Source organism: the organism of the source record quoted next, unplaced genomic scaffold (genome assembly GCF_019419815.1).
Source record: "Pyrus x bretschneideri cultivar Hongxiangsu unplaced genomic scaffold, Pyrus_bretschneideri_v1 Contig280, whole genome shotgun sequence".
NCBI classification, from domain to species: Eukaryota; Viridiplantae; Streptophyta; class Magnoliopsida; order Rosales; family Rosaceae; genus Pyrus; species Pyrus x bretschneideri.
This window is the reverse complement of record NW_025999591.1, coordinates 33,789-50,682: the sequence shown is the minus strand read 5'-3', so window position 1 is coordinate 50,682 and position 16,894 is coordinate 33,789.

The following is a 16,894-nucleotide window of genomic DNA, read 5'->3' as shown; positions in this document are numbered from 1 at the left end:
CAAGAAGAGCTGCCACTTCATGAAAACCGAAGGAATCCATCTCGTGTAAGGCAAGGTTGCACAAAGGTATAGCTATTCCGTAGACTAGGTCTAGGAATTGAGCTTTGCATGGGACTTTCTAAGACTCTTGATTATACTAGTGGATTGGACTCAATGGAGAGTCCCCAGTGTTTTTAACCCAGAGGTGGGTTTTTCCGTTCAAAAAGTTCTTGTGTTCTTTGTCTCTTAAGCTTGTCCACATATCTTAATTACTTGCATATGGTTTATGCATCCTGTGAATTATTATTTGATATATGATAGAGACTAAGGTTACACTACATATTATGGGCAATGAATTGAACTATTGTTGACTAGGATAAGTTGTAGTGAACTAAGTTTGATTCGTAGATTTGCATTTGATTAACTGACGAATCTGTACTTAGTTGACTGGTGAGCTTGACTAGTTAATCCAGCATACTTTTTTTTCATAATTGCTTTGTCATTATTGTTTGCATAATGAACTGATATGTAGTTTAAGCTTAGGAATTATTGTTGTGAAACTAATCTAGGCAGACTCTGATTAGTTGAACATATTTGGTCAGTCATGATTTGTTCTTGCAACTGCACTTTATATCATGACTAACTTGTAACTAGTTGACTAGCTCATTTGATTAGTCTACTGTGCAAAGTTAATTTTTATTTGCAGGATATTCCGCCTAGTACTCAATTATAGGATCAAATCGAATGTTCATAATCATCCTAAGGCCCTAGGGCAACTATATAGTCCACCAAAGAATGCAAAGCTTTCGTCAGTATTACCATATACTCTTGCTTCCAAAATGTTTTACATAAATAGTGGGAGTATCCTATGCTACTAAATAAATCACATGGGCCAATAGTTGTGGTATGACCAAATAGTTTTAATTAGATTAAAATGAGTGTTAATTTATGATGAGACCTAAAACCCTCAACCAAATCGATACTAAGTTCACAAGCATGAGAGTGCTTTAAATTCTTTTTCGTAGCCTTCCACCATGGGTAGCCTCTCACAAAGGTTTGATGATGCATAGTTGACACACCCCAACCTGATTAGTCTTCCAGCTAAGGGTAGAAATTTATTGGCCGACACTAAATTGACAATAAAACCTTGCGGTAAAGGTGGTGAAATAACGGCAACTTAATGACAAAACCATAAGTAAGGATATTGTGATGCGAATTATTTTGAACCGAAAGGCTCATTATTACTAAATTCTAAACTATTCTGTAAGTTCCCTACACAACCTCCCCAATTGGCAACACAACCTAGAACTACATTCCAATTTTATATGACATCAACTGGAGCATAACAGTAGTGCATACAACAGTGAATCACAAAAGTATTGTGTTGTGCCATTTAAAATCAAAAGTAAGTTTATACAATTGATTGTAGTTCAGTAGAGATTAAGCAGAAGTAAACTACCCTACTAGGTAGGTAGTCCACATTACCGCTAAGTTCACTCTTCCTCCTCATCGCAGACCATGTAACTTGCTAGATACTGAGTGGGTACAAAGCAAAGTGTGAGTGGATCATATCTAATTATCAAGACAAAATCATTTTTAACATACTAACCCCCATTTAGGGAAAAAAATATAGTTGAAAAACAACATAATATTATTTACTACTGTAATAGTAAATGAAATCACATCAATTTTACTGGAACCGAATTCGCGCACCACCGTGAGTGGTGGTTGTTCACAAACTCGAGCAACTTGCAAAATAATAAACAACAGTGAGCAAGCCTAAGACCACGAGGGGGTGGCGGGTGTGTGTTAGTGTATGTGCCGGTAAAGTTAATGAATGATTTTAGATTCAAGCAGTGAGTAAGAGAATTCAACTTTTTAGATTGAATTACTGGAGATGAACCATAGATAAGTGTATTTATACCATGGGAGAGAGACCTTTTTAGGATAGAATCCTTGTTCTAAGCTGGGAGAATCCTAGAGGATATTTAGAAGTATATATTGCACCCTCTTAGGAGTTGTGATTACTTGTGGCACACACCAATTCCTAGATTGTAAGAACTCCAAGATTTAAAGGATCTAATTATGTCCATATATGGATCAAATCGCGTATCTTGCGGAACAAGCATGGTCATCTAGCAGAGTCGCTAGGACTCTGCCTATTGCCCTGGAACAGGGTGATGGTGGCACCACTGCTCCGTCTGATACAGCTCCTCATAGATCTAGTGAGTCCATGGTCAGACTTTTGAGGTAACTGTATTCATTTTTGTAACATGGAACATCTGTGTTCTAACCAAAGGTTGATAGGAGTGATGTGAAATATTCTAACACTCAAATTAAAATCCTATGATTGTAGTATATGAAAGTAGGGATGGTTTTAGGCCGAGGATTAGAAGGGATGCTAATCTACTCAAATTAAACTCTAAAACACTAAACTAGACTCAAAAACAGAAAACTAGACTCTAACAACTCAAAGCATGCTAAATAGACTCAAAACACACAAACTAAATTAAATTGACTCAAAATAGACTCTAAGAAGTTATTTGGACGAATTTTAGATTATTAAGACTCAAAACACTAAATTGGACAGATTTGAACACTTTTCTAACTAATCTAACACACTTAATTAAAGGGGAGATTGATTTGGACGAAATTAAAGTTAAAATAAATAGATTTAAAGACTTAAACAACTTTGGACGAAATTACGGAAAACTATGGGTGATAAGCTAGCTAAAGGGCCTTTCTCCACGCATTGATTTCCAGTTGCTTTTCCAATAAACCATGAACCTCAACACCCCAGATTAACCATGAACAACACTAATTAATCCTCAGATTTTCCTTAAGTCATTGAATTGGATGGAATACGCATCGGCAACCAAATTATTCTTCAATAGTTCCCTACATGAACAACATAATAGAGATACAATCAAAGATCATTAAGCTTTGTGAAAATCATAAGCATTGACAATGCATTCGTAACTATGAAAAACATGATACTATTGCCAGGAATTTACTTAACACGATCGTGACTAGCAACCTCCACTACTTGTAAGAATAAGTTCATAACGATCAGGTGAAACTCCCTTATATTTTAGCATCAAATTCATGCATGCAAACTAAGCGGGCCCTCTTAATCAACACACAAGAATAAGTTCTTAATCAAATAGTTAAGTAAATTATATTCACGATTTATGAAATCATAACTGAAAGTAATCAATTCATATTGCAAATATAATCATGATTTCACAGTCTCCTCTAGCTAAAACAAGTTTAGCTCCTCATGTTTGCAAAACAAAGATAATTAAACTTAAACATTAAAAACAAAGATAGAATACACCTAGAAACACTCCAGGTGGCTCCTCTTTCCTTCCTTGCTGTGCACAATGGGGATTTGTGTGAATTTAGGCTCTTGAGGTGTGGTGGATGGTGTGGTGTGAAATTGTGGTAGAGGGTGGTGGTTTATGAGTGTTGCGGCATCATGTATTTATAGGGTGAAGGGAAGGCACGAAATTGGGCTCAAAAGGAGAGGAATTAGGACTCCAAATCACCAAAGAACAAGGACACTTTCAATCAGATTCCAAGTAGGACAAGGAATGGTCCTTGTGGCGGATTTTAGAACTTCTAGAAGGGTTACATGTGGCATAAACTTAGGGCACAAAAATAGGGCTTCTAGAACCTGATATTTAGGTGATTTAATGTGAAAAGGAGTCCACTTTGCAGTTGGAATTAAGGTAGTAAAAGATTAGGATATGATAACATAAGATAAGGTTGGATAAGGTTTGGATAAGATAAGGTAATTTGGATAATATTCCTTTTTTGTAGCTAATTCCTTATCTTCCAAGTCTTCAATTTAATTCTTTGAGATGTTAATCCAATTCCTAGCCTCTCTTGATCTTCAAATTCGTCCATCCACCTTGCTTCATGCATGTGCAATCCATTCCAAGCCCAAAACTGCTCTAAAATGCTCCAAATTGCACTTTCTTGCCAACTTTGTCAATTGAACCTGAAAACACACGAAAATAGCTTAAAACACTCTAACAAGTAGAAATTAGCTATGTAAATGCAAGAAAACAAGCTTACTAAGTCGCATAAATACGCTCCTATCAAGGAGCATATTTATGCGACTTTGTTAGCCTATTTCCTTGCATTTATTCAGTTAGTTTCTATTTATTAGAGTGTTTTAAGCCATTTTCGTGTGTTTGTAGGTCCAAATGGCAAAAGTGGCAAGAAAAGGCAATTTGGAGCATTTTAGAGCATTTTTGGCCTCGGATTGGATAACACATGCATGGAGCAAGGTGGATGGATGTTTTTGAAGATCAAAAGAGGCTAAGAATGTGCTTAACATCTGGAAGAATTAATTCCAGACATTGAAGATAAGGAATCAGCTAATAAGAAGGAACATTATCCAAACCTTATCCAACCTAACCTTATCTTTTTCTATCCTAATCTTATCCTACCTTAATTCCAGCTGCAAAGGGGAATCAATTTCACATTAAATCACCTAAATATTTGGTTCTAGAAGCCCTATCCTTGGTCCTAAAAAAGTGCCGCACCACCTTTTTCTAGAAGCCTAGAAATCTGCCGTGTATCCTATTCCCTTTCCTCCTAGGATTGTGTTATCTTTCTCTTCTACAAATTATGTTGTGCAATCCTTTTTCCCTTCAGAAATTATGCCGCATCTAGCCCTATAAATACCACTTAGGGCCGCATAATTCCACCACCACACACAAGAGAGCTTTAGAGAGACTTTCAAAAAAATAACTTTGTGCCGCAGCAAGGAAGGAATGAGAGAAAGAGTTTTGAGCCGTGTTGCATCCAAGGATTGTGCAATCTACCATTGGAGTGCTGGAGCGTTTCTGGGTTCTTTCTATCATTAGGTTTAGTTCAATGTTTAAATTAGATTGGTTTTGTTTAATTCCAAACATGTGGAACTAATTTCGTTTGAGTTAGAGGTGAATTCAAAGCCATGAACATATATGTGATATGAATTGATTTCCTCCAGTTATTGTTTCATAAAACATGAATGCGATTTACTTATCTATTTGATTGATAACTTATTCTTGTATGTTGATTAAGGATGCATACTTAGTTTGCATGCATGAATCGGATGCTAAAATATAAGGGAATTTCACCTAATAGTTATGAACTTATATTTATAAGTAGTGGAAGTCACTAGTCATGATTGTGTTAAGTGAATCCATGGCAGGAGTACCATACAGTTCATAGTTACGAATGCCTTGTCAATACTTATGATTTTCATAGAACTTATTGATCTTTGATATGTATCTCTATTATGCAGTTCATATAGGGAACTTGATAAGAATAATTTGATTGCGTCGCTGAGTCCAATTCAATGAAATTAGGAAAATGTGAGGGTTAATTTGTGCGGTTCACAATTAATTTGGGGCATTGTCCTTCATGGTTTATAGGGATAATAACTGGAAATTGATTTGTATGCATATGTGTGGAGAATGACCCTTTAGCTAGCCTTTCACCCTTTAATTCACCCAATTTCGTGCAATCTTTAATTACTTATGCAACTTATTAGTTTTAAGTCAATTTTCGTCCAAACAAACCCCCCCCCCTTTCATGTTTTAAGTCAATTTAGTTAGATTTTCGTCCAAATCACCCCTTAGTGCTTGTTTTGAGTTATTTGAGTTAGTTTAGTTTGTTTTAAGTCAGTTTAAGTTTAGTTTTCTAATTTTGAGTCTAGTTTAGTGATTTAGAGTTTAATTTGTGTAGATTAGCAGCTCTCTGAATCCCCGGCCAATGATCCCTACTTTCACATACTACAACTATCAAAAAGAGGGTTTAATTTGTGTGTTAGTTTATATCACATCAAATTTTGGCACCGTTGCCAGGGATTAGTAAAATTGCTAATCTCCCCTTTGTTTCAGTTTTCTGTTTTTCTTTTGTTTCTGATTTTGTTTTGTTTTCATTGTTTTAGGTACTAGTTTATGACTCGACATTCTCAACCTGTCCGTGCACATATATTGGAGTTTGACAACAATTTTGCACGAACTTTTAGAAGGAAGAGGAAGCAACCAGAACCCAATCCCCCTAGTTCTAGCTCTAAATCCGAAAAAGAAGAAGAGGAAAAGGAAGAACAAGACATGGCTATGGATAATCGAACAATCAAGGAACTTTCAGCCTCGGGATTGGACAATGCCGTGCCTATTTGCATTCAATACCCTATGGCAGCTCAAGGCAAGACCGATGAGTTTGAATTGAAGTCCAGTTTGCTGCATCATATTCCCAAATACCATGGGCTGTTCATGGAAGATCCGAACAAGCATTTGAAGGAATTCGAAGTGGTATGTTCAAGCATGACACCAATCAACATGGATGACAATATTATGAAGATGAAAGCCTTTCTATTCTCTCTTTTGGAAAAGGCTAAAGATTGGCTCTTTGAATTAGCACCTGGAACCGTTACTTCTTGGGAAAGTATGAAGAAAGCATTCTTAAAGAAATTCTTCCCAACTTCAAGAGTCATTCTTTTGAGGAAAAGAATTAGTGGAATTCAACAAGGCCAAGAAGAATCATTTCCAGCATATTATGAGCATTTCAAGACTTTAGTTGCATCTTGTCCACAACATCAAATGAAGGAAGAGCTTCTAGTTCAATATTTCTACGAAGGACATCTTCCAATTGAAAGACAAATGCTAGATGCTTCGGCAGGTGGTGCTTTGGTTGACAAAACCCCTGTTGCTAGCAAGATCCTAATAGCCAATCAAGCCTTAAATGCACAACAATATGAGGGAGTTGGACAAAGGGACCCCCCACTGCAAACCCAAGTGAATGAGGTAAGTGCAATTTCCAAACTTCAATCTCAAATGGCTAATTTTTCTGTTCTTCTATCATAGGTTGTTGATGGATCCAAAGTGCAAGGAGCAAGTGTTTGTGGTGTGTGCACTATGCAAGGATATTCCACTGATCAGTGTTCTCAATTTATAGAGAATGGAGGATGGGAAAATGTTAATTTCATAGGATATCAAGGCCAAAATCAAACAACGCATGACCCATTCTTTAACACCTACAATCCAGGCTGGAGAGATCATCCAAATATGAAGTGGAGGGAACCTCAACAAACTCATCAACAAGGCGGATATAGACAGCCACCTCCGGGACTCTATCAAGGCCATTTGCACCACCATAACTTCCAGCACAATCTGCCCAAACAAATTCAGGTTCATCATTGGATAATGATAAAATTCTTCAAGTACTAACTTCTTCAACGCAAGGATTACAAAACCAAGCCAAGGAGATGGGCGAATTGAAGAATCAAATAGGGTAAATGGAGGAATTCATGGGACAATTTAAGGAACAAGGCAAACTGCCTAGTTCAACCGTTGTAAATCTGAATGGAGGTTTTGAAACCGCTAAGGCTATCACGTTGAGAATTGGTAAGGAGGTTGGAACCACCCCACAAACATCCAAATCAAGTCAAAAGGAGGACGAAAAGCTGTTGCTCGAGGAAGAGGAGGATACCAAAGCCACGACAAGGGTAGAACAACCCTTGCCACAACCATCTAAGGACCCTAATCCGTCCAACTCAAGTAAGGTAGGTTCAAATTCAATTCTTTGTAACCCTATTCCACCATTACCAATCCTACTTAGGAGACCTTTCATGAAAACAACCCGCACCAAGATATATGTGTTCAAGGGGACGTTAACAATGGAATTTGATGGCGAGATTATTGATTTTAACATTTCTAAAGCTATAAGGTATCCTAAAGATGATCATTCTTGTTTTTCTATTGATGTAATTGATTCGTTGGTGCATGAATATCTTGAAGACTTAAATGGGGATGCCCTTGAAATAACCATTACAAAAGGAATGGGACTCAAAAACCAAGGGGTAGAACTTATGCACATTAATGGCAAGAATGAGGATCTCCATGCCGTGCCCAATTGTGAAGAAGTGGCCGAGATGGTGGCTGCCCTTGAATCATTGCCACAACATGTTGGTAAGCCTTCAATCCCAATTCCAATTCCCGTTTTTACTAATAAGTTGTTACCCTTAGTGATTCAGGCACCCATCCTCGAGCTTAAATCATTACCAAATCATTTGAAGTATGTCTTCTTGGTAGATAAAGAGACTTTTCCCGTCATATTTTCTTCATCACTCATGGCAGTGGAGGAGGAAAAACTAGTTCGGGTGTTGCAAGAGTACAAAACAGCCATTGGATGGACCTTGGCCAATGTTAAAGGGATAAGTCCTACAACATGCATGCATTGCATACTTCTAGAGGAGAGGGCTAAACCAACTCGAGAGGCTCAACATTGACTCAACCCTCCACTGATGGAAGTTGTGAAAAAAGAGATTATCAAGCTTCTTGATTGTGGAGTGATTTATCCAATTTCGGATAGTCGTTGGGTTCTGATAAGAGCATATTTATGCGACTTTCTTAGCATATTTCTTTGCATTTACTCAGTTAGTTTATATTTGTTGAGTGTTTTAAGCTATTTTCGTGTGTTTGTTGGTTCAATTGGCAAAAGTGGCAAGAAAAGGCAATTTGGAGCATTTTAGAGTAGTTTTAGGCTTGGAATGGATAGCACATGCATGAAGCAAGGTGGATGGACGAATTTGATGTTCAAAAAGGGCTAAGAATATGCTAAAGAGATGGAGGAATTAATTCAAGACAAAAAAGATATGGTGCTCAGCAAGAAAGAAGGAATATGACCCAAATTACCTTATTTTGTCTTAGCCCAATCCTAATCCTACACTATTGAAGTTCCAGCTGCCAGGGGGATCCTTAATTATATTAGGACACCTAAATATATGATTCTAGAAAGCTTAATCCTAATCCTACAAGGGTGCCACACCTATCCCTTCTAGAAAACCCATCCCTTGCCGTGCACTCCATCCCCTTTCCCTCCAAGATCCTGCAGCATCTTTCTTTCCCTTTCCCTCTTGGATTCTACATTGAATTAGCCTTTTTCCTTGTGGATTTGGAGTGCAAATCTTTTCCAAAAAAAAAAATTAATTAAGGCCGTGCCTTTCTCCCTAGAAATATATACATTATGCTGCACCAAAAAGGGGACACCAATCAACCATCCATCACACACAATAGCCCAATTTTAGAGACAAACACCTTTGTGTTGCAACTTTGCAAGGAAGGAGAGGATAGCTTGGAGTCATACCTGCCAGTCAAAACTTTTGGATTGTTGGAGCATTTATAGGTGTATTCAATCTTCTATTTTCAATGTTTAATTTTATCTATATTTGTTTAATTGCAAACATGTGGAACTAAATTCGTTTTAGTTAGAGGTGAATTCAAAGCCAAGAACATATATGTGATATGAATTGATTTCCTCCAGTTATTGTTTCATAAAACATGAATGTGATTTACTTATGTGTTTGATTGATAACTTATTCTTGTATGTTGATTAAGGGTGCACACTTAGTTTACATGCATGAATTCAATGCTAAAATATAAAGGAATTTCACCTAATTGTTATGAACTTATATTTATAAGTAGTGGAAGTCACTAGTCATGATTGTGTTCAGTAAATCCATGGTAGGAGTATCATGCTTTTCATAGTTACAAATGCCTTGTCAGTGCTTATGATATGTATCTTTGATATGTATCTCTATCATGTTGTTCACATAGGGAACTTGATAAGTATAATTTGATTACACTGCTGAGTCCAATTCAATGAAATTAGGAAAATCTAAGAGTTAATTTGTGCAGTTCACAATTAATTTGGGGCATTGTCATTCATGGTTTATAGGAATAATAATTGATAATCGATTTGTATGCATATATGTCATGCATGGAGAAGGACCCTCTAGCTAGCCTATCATCCATCAATTCACTCCAAATTTGTGTCTTTTATTTAGTTTTTGTGACTTGTTTGTTTAAGTTTTAAATTCGTCAAAAACCAATTCCCCTTTAATATTTTGTGTTTACTTAGCTAGGACCTGTTTCAATCTGTTTCTTTCAATGTTTTGAGTCAAGTTAAGTTAGAATTCATCCAAAGTCACCCTTAGTTTCTGTTTTGAGTCAATTTGCTTGTTTTGTGCTGTTTTGAGTCATTCTAGTTTGTTTTGAGTCATTAAAGTCTAGTTTTCTATTTTTCAGTCTAGTTTAGTGTTTTAGAGTTTAAAATTGAGAGATTAGCATCCCTTCTAATCCCCAGCCTATAACAATCCCTACATATTCATAGTACAACTACATAAAAAGGGTTTAAGTTTGGGTGCTATTTTATACCACATCAGGTTTCACCGGTTCAAGTTGTTCCAATAAAATATGGAGTCACTGTGGTGAAGAATGCAGAAAATGAACTTGTGCCCACTCGTATCCCAACAGGTTGGAGAGTTTGCATTGACTATAGGAAGCTCAACGCCACCACAAGGAAAAATCACTTCCCTTTGTCGTTCAATGATCAAATGCTTGAAAGGTTAGCCGATAATTCTTTTTATTGCTTTCTTGATGGTTATTCAGGATATAATCAAATTGTTATAGCTCCAGATGATCAAGAAAAGACTACTTTTACTTGTCCATTTGGTACTTTTGCTTATCATCGAATGCTATTTGGTTTATGTAATGCACCAGCCACCTTTCAAAGATGCATGGTAAGTATCTTTTTAGATTTTGTGAAGAACATTATTGAAGTTTTTATGGAAGATTTTAGTGTTTTTTGGTGATTCGTTTGATGATTGTTTAGCTAATCTCACATTAATCTTAAAACGATGCATTGAAACTAACCTTGTTTTAAATTGTGAAAAATGTCACTTCATGGTAAAACAAGTCATAGTTTTAGGTCATATAGTTTCAGAAGAGGGAATTGAAGTTGATAAATCGAAAATAGATCTTGTATGTTATGTACCCTCTCCCACTTCGGTGAGATATGTTCGTTCTTTCCTTGGACATGTAGGATTCTATAGACGTTTTATCAAAGATTTCTTGAAGATTTCAACACCCCTATGCCGACTCCTACAGAAGGATGTGCCATTTGTGTTCGATGAAAAATATGAGAAGGCCTTCAATCACCTCGAGGAGATGCTCACTTCAACACCCATCATAGTTCCACCAGATTGGAGTCTTCCTTTTGAGCTTATGTGCGATGCCTCAGATTATGCATTAGGGGCTGTTTTGGGACAAAGGAAGGACAAGCAGCTGCATGTCATCTACTATGCTTCTCGAACCTTGAATAACGCTCAATTGAACTACTCCACCACTGAAAAATAACTCCTTGCTGTTGTGTTTGCTTTAGATAAGTTTCATTCTTATTTACTTGGAACTAAAGTCATCATTTATTCTGATCATGCAGCTTTGAACTATTTACTCATAAAGAAAGAAGCCAAGCCAAGGCTTATTCGCTAGATGCTTCTTCTCCAACAGTTTGATATCGAAATCCGGGACACAATGAGCCGTTTGGTACACAATGAGGAGCCATTACCCATCCTAGAAGCATTCCCAAATGAGCAACTGCTGTCCATTGAGGTAACTGAGCCATGATATGCCGATTTATTGAATTATTTGGTGTCTAAACAAGTTCCAAGCACCCTAAACAAGCACCAACATAAAAAAGGATGCACGGTTTTATGTGTGGGATGACCCATACTTATGGAGATATTGCCCTGATCAGATTCTTCGTAGGTGTGTGCATGAATCTGAGTTTAATTCAATTTTAACTTTCTGTCACACTTATGTATGTGGGGGTCATTTTGGCGCTCAAAGAACAACCCTTAAAGTTTTAGAATGTGGATTTCATTGGCCTACTATCTTTAAAGATGCTAGAATTTTTTGTATGAGTTGTTATCATTGTCAAAGAATGGGCAATATAGGTGCAAAAGATCAAATGCCGCAAACCCCTATCTTTTCTGTCAAAATTTTTGATGTTTGGGGTATCGATTTCATGGGTCCTTTTCCTTTATCTCATGGTTTTAATTATATTTTACTTGCGGTTGATTATGTATCAAAATGGGTGGAAGCAAAAGCCACCCGTACTAATGATTCTAAAGTGGTTGCAGATTTTGTCAAAACTAATATATTTGCCGGATTTGGAATGCCAAGAGTACTTATAAGTGATGGGGGCTCTCATTTTTGCAATCGAATCATCGAGGCGCTGCTTAAGAAGTATAACGTCATGCATAAGGTTTCAACACCTTATCATCCTTAAACAAGTAAGCAAGCCAAGGTTTCTAATCTAGAAATCAAGCAGATTTTGGAGAAGACAGTTGGGCTAACTCGAAAAGATTGCAGCTTGCGTTTGAATGATGCATTGTGGGCGTATCGTACAGCCTACAAAACACCAATTGGGATGTCTCCATTTTGGCTCATCTATAGGAAACCGTGCCATCTTCTGCTTGAGTTGGAGCATAAAGCGCATTGGGCAGTCAAGACATTCAATATGGACATAGATGCGGCTGGTCTTCATAGGAAACTTCAATTGAATTAGCTTGAGGAGATTCGGAACGAGGCTTATGAGAACGCTCATATTTACAAGTAGAAAACAAAGGCATTCCATGACATGATGATTCGTAGTAAGACATTCTCTGTAGGGCAGAAAGTGTTGCTTTTCAATTCCCGCCTTCAATTGCTTCCAGGTAAGTTACGTTCTAAATGGGTTGGTCATTTTGTTGTTACTAATGACTTTCCTTATGGTGCAGTCCAAATTCAAAGTTTAAAGACAGGATGTGAATTCAAAGTGAATGGACACCGTTTGAAGCCTTACTATGACTATTTTGAGGAGCATGTCATGGAGGATGTACCCCTCCATGCCGTTGGCCCTAGTGAAACTTGAATGGAGGTATCGTCCGGCTAAAAGACGTTAAAGTGAAAGGAGCATATTTATGCAACTTTGTTAGCCTATTTCCTTGCATTTACTTAGTTAGTTTCTATTTATTATAGTGATTTAAGCTATTTTCGTGCGTTTGTAGGTCCAATTGGCTAAAATGGCAAGAAAGTGCAATTTGGAGCATTTTTGGAGCATTTTTGGGCTTGGAATGGATAGCACATGCATGGAGCAAGGTGGATGGACGAAATTGAAGTTCAAGAAAGGCAAAGAATCTGCTAAAGAGATGGAAGAAATTAATTCAAGACTTGGAGGAAAAAGAATCAGCTACAAAGAAGGAAACATGAGTCAAACTTCCTTATTTTGACTTAGTCAATCCTAATCTTTTCCTACTTCAATTCCAGCTGTTGGGGGGGGGGGGTTCCTAATTAATTTAGGAAACTTAAGTATAAGTTCCAGAAGCCCTAATCCCAGTCAAAGAGGGAGGCCGCACCTTTCCTTGCCATGCAAAGAAGTCACTTTCCCTCTCCCCCTAGGTGCTGCCGCATATCCCTTACCCTTTTCCTCTTGGGATTCTGATTTGTTACCCTTTTCTTAAAGGATTTGGAGTCTTAAACCTTTCCCAATTTAATTCCCAGCCGTGCCTCTTCCTTCCCATATAAATAAAGAGCCTTGCTGCACCTTAAGACACACTAGAAATCATCCATCTCTTACCACCATCCAACCTATCCATCCACCACCATAATTCATACCCAAACACCCTAGTGCCATAGCCTAAGAAGGAAGAAAGATAGGAGGAGTAGCCTTGGACGTTTTGGCCATTCAAGTTGGATTGTTGGACATTCTTAGGTGTAATCCATCTTTTGTTTTCAATGTCTAATTTATGTTTTTTTGTTTAATTGTGAACATGAGGAACTAATTTTGTTTTAGCTAGAAGAGACTTTGAAACCATGATTATATTTGCAATATGAATTGATTACTTCCAGTTGTGATTTCATAAATCGTGAATGCAATTTACTTAACTGTTTAATTCAGAACTTATTCTTATATGTTGATTAAGGATGCATACTTAGTTTGTATGCATGAATTTGATGCTAGAATATAAGGGAGTTTCACATAATCATTATGAACTTATATTCATAAGTAGTGAAGGTCGCTCGTCACGATCGTGTTAAGTTAAATTCCTGGCATGAGTATCATGATGTCATGGTTACAAATGCCTTGTCAATGCTTATGATTTTCACAAAGCTTAATGATCTTTGATTGTATCTCTATTATGCTATTCATGTAGGGAACTATTGAAGAATAATTTGGTTGTCGATGCGTTGTCCGTCCAATTCAATGACTTAAGGAAAATCTGAGGGTTAATTAGTGATGTCACGGTTAATTTGGGGTGTTGAGGTTCATGGTTTATTAGAAAAGCAACTGGAAATCAATTTGTATGCAAGTATGTCATGTGTGGAGAAGGACCCTCTAGCTTGCCTATCACCCATCCATTCACCCAATTTCGTGTCAAACTTGTTTAAGTCTTTAAGTTACTTGTTTTTACTTTAAATTCATCAAAAACCCAATCCCCTTTACTTCGTTGTGTCAAATTAGCTAGAATCCGTCCAATTTGTGTTTTTAAGTGTTTTGAGTCAAGTTAAAGTTAGAATTCATCAAAATCATTCTCTAGTTTATGTTTTGAGTCAATTTACTTGTTTTGTGCTGTTTTGAATCTTTTTAGTTTGTTTTGAGTTCTTTGATTCTAGTTAAGTGTTTTTAAGCCTAGTTTTATGTTTTTAAGTCAGTTTAGAGTAGATTAGAAATCCCTCCTAATCCCCGGCCTAGAACGATCCCTAATTACATCTTTACTACAATTGTCAATAAGAGGGTTTAATTTGAGTGCTAGTTTATAACAAAACATAAAGCAAGCACTTCTTGGGAGGCAACTCATGCATTAAATAAAGAAGACCTAGGAATCTTCGGGTCCACAACCAGATTTGCGTTCCTAAACCTTACTTTTTATTGCTTCTACTTTGCCATAATTGTCATGTTTGTTAGTTGTGTTGTTTGATTGTTTGCGTGTGAGTCTACTTTTGAAACATTGAGGACAATGTTTGGTTTAAGTGTGGGGTGGGTAAATAGATGCTTTTCATGACTTATTTTTTAATTTTATCACCTATCACTTCTAAAAGTTGTTATCCACTATTTTTAAGTGTTTTTATTGTGTTTTGAAGTGTTTTAACGTTCCTATAACAGAAAATCGACAATTTTGAAAAAAAATTCGAAAAAGCTTGAGAAAATACCAAAAAAAAGAGTCGTTTTTGTTTGTTTGTTTGTGTCTTAGGGTACCTTCCTACATAACGATGAGGATTTGGTTTTTAATTGCATGACTGTTAAAGAAAGTTACAAACATGAATGAAAGTTTGATATGCTCTTTGGTTTATGCTTAGTTGTAGTTGTCGTTTACGAATTCACATGTAATCACAAAGAAAAAAAATCAGTTTTTGTAACATGCTTGAAGGAAGGAACGCAAACTAACTCTACAACCCTGAGAGACTTGAGCCTAAACTTTGTTTGGAGAGTTATTAATCTGTGATGTTTTTGTTTTCTAAAGTCGTTGCATGATTTCATTATTTCTTTGCTTGGTTGCTACTTAGAATGCGTTTTCATAACTCATGCCCGTTTCATTCAAAGCATAAAATTGATTGCATAACATATAACAAGATGAAGTTGTTTAGTTAAACCAAAGCCAAAAAGCCTTACCCTTTGCATTGCATTGTAGGTTTAACCCCGTTGAGCCTTAGTTAGCCTAGTTTTCTTTATTAGCCCACATTATCCTTACCTAGCTTAGTATAGGACTATCCATACCCTTGTTCTTAAAGGATAGTGAAGCATGACTTAGAGGGAATTCCTTTTGATCTACAATTTGCAGAAAAACAAGTGGGGGGGGGGGGTGAGGTTTTTCGTTGGAAATCTATGAGGATGTACATTTTGTGCACCAATATCTCAAAACAGAATGTTACCCCCCCACACTTAAACTAAACATTGTCCTCAATGTTTTAGACACAAATTAAAACACTTTCTAACTAAATTGGATACTAAAGTAAAGGGGGATTGAGGTTTTGATGAAATTAAACTAAATGCAACGATTGTAATTTAAAGGTAGAATGTAAATATGAATGTGATGAAAATATGGATGAATGCTAGCTAGAAGGTTCTTCTCCACACATGTCACACTTGCATACACTTTGATTTTCAGTTGGTCTTTCGATAAATTATGAAACTCAACACCCCAGGTTAATTAGGTCCGCTTAAATTAACCGTCAAGTTCTCCTTAAGTTAATGAATTGGATGGGTTAGCGCAACGCAATTCAAAACATTCTCCAAAAGTCCTTTACGTGAAAAGCACAATAAAGATACAATCAAAGATCATTAAGCATCATGAAAACTATAAGTGTTAACGAGGCATTCGTTACTATGATGAGCATGAAACTAGTGCCAAGAATTCATTTAACGCGATTGTTTATAAGCAACCTCCACTACTTGTGAATATAAGTTCATAACTATTAGGTGAAATTCACTTATACTCTAGCATCATATTCATGCATGAAAACTAAGCGTGCACTCTCAATCAACATACACAAATAAGTTATCAATCAAATAGATGAACAAATTGAATCCACAACTTATGAAATTCCAACCGAAAGTAATCAATTCATATTGCAAGCATAAACATGGTTTCGAATCACCCCCTAGCTAACTAGGGGGATTTAGCCTCTCATGGTCACAACAAGAAAAATAAAATTGAATTTAAACATAAAGAACAAAGGATGGATTACACCTAGAACGCCCAACGAATCCACTTGAATTTCTGCGCGTCTAAGCCCTCCTTCTTCTTCTCCTTGCTGCGGCAGTGAAAGTCTTGGTGAGTTTTTGAATGGTGAAAGGCACGGCAATCTGGGACTTATGGGATGGTGGCTGAATAGCTTAGGGTTTTTTTGGGGAGAATGGTGGCTGCGGGATGGATGAATGGGAGAGTTTTTGGAAGTTAGTCACGGCTTAAGGGGAAGAAAAATGGGATATTGTTGCGGCTGCTTGGAAGCGGTTGGAATGCAGGATGTTTTCTGCGGCAGGATAGACTTATGGGATATTAGGTTGTAGGTTTTGCGGCTGGAATCCAAAG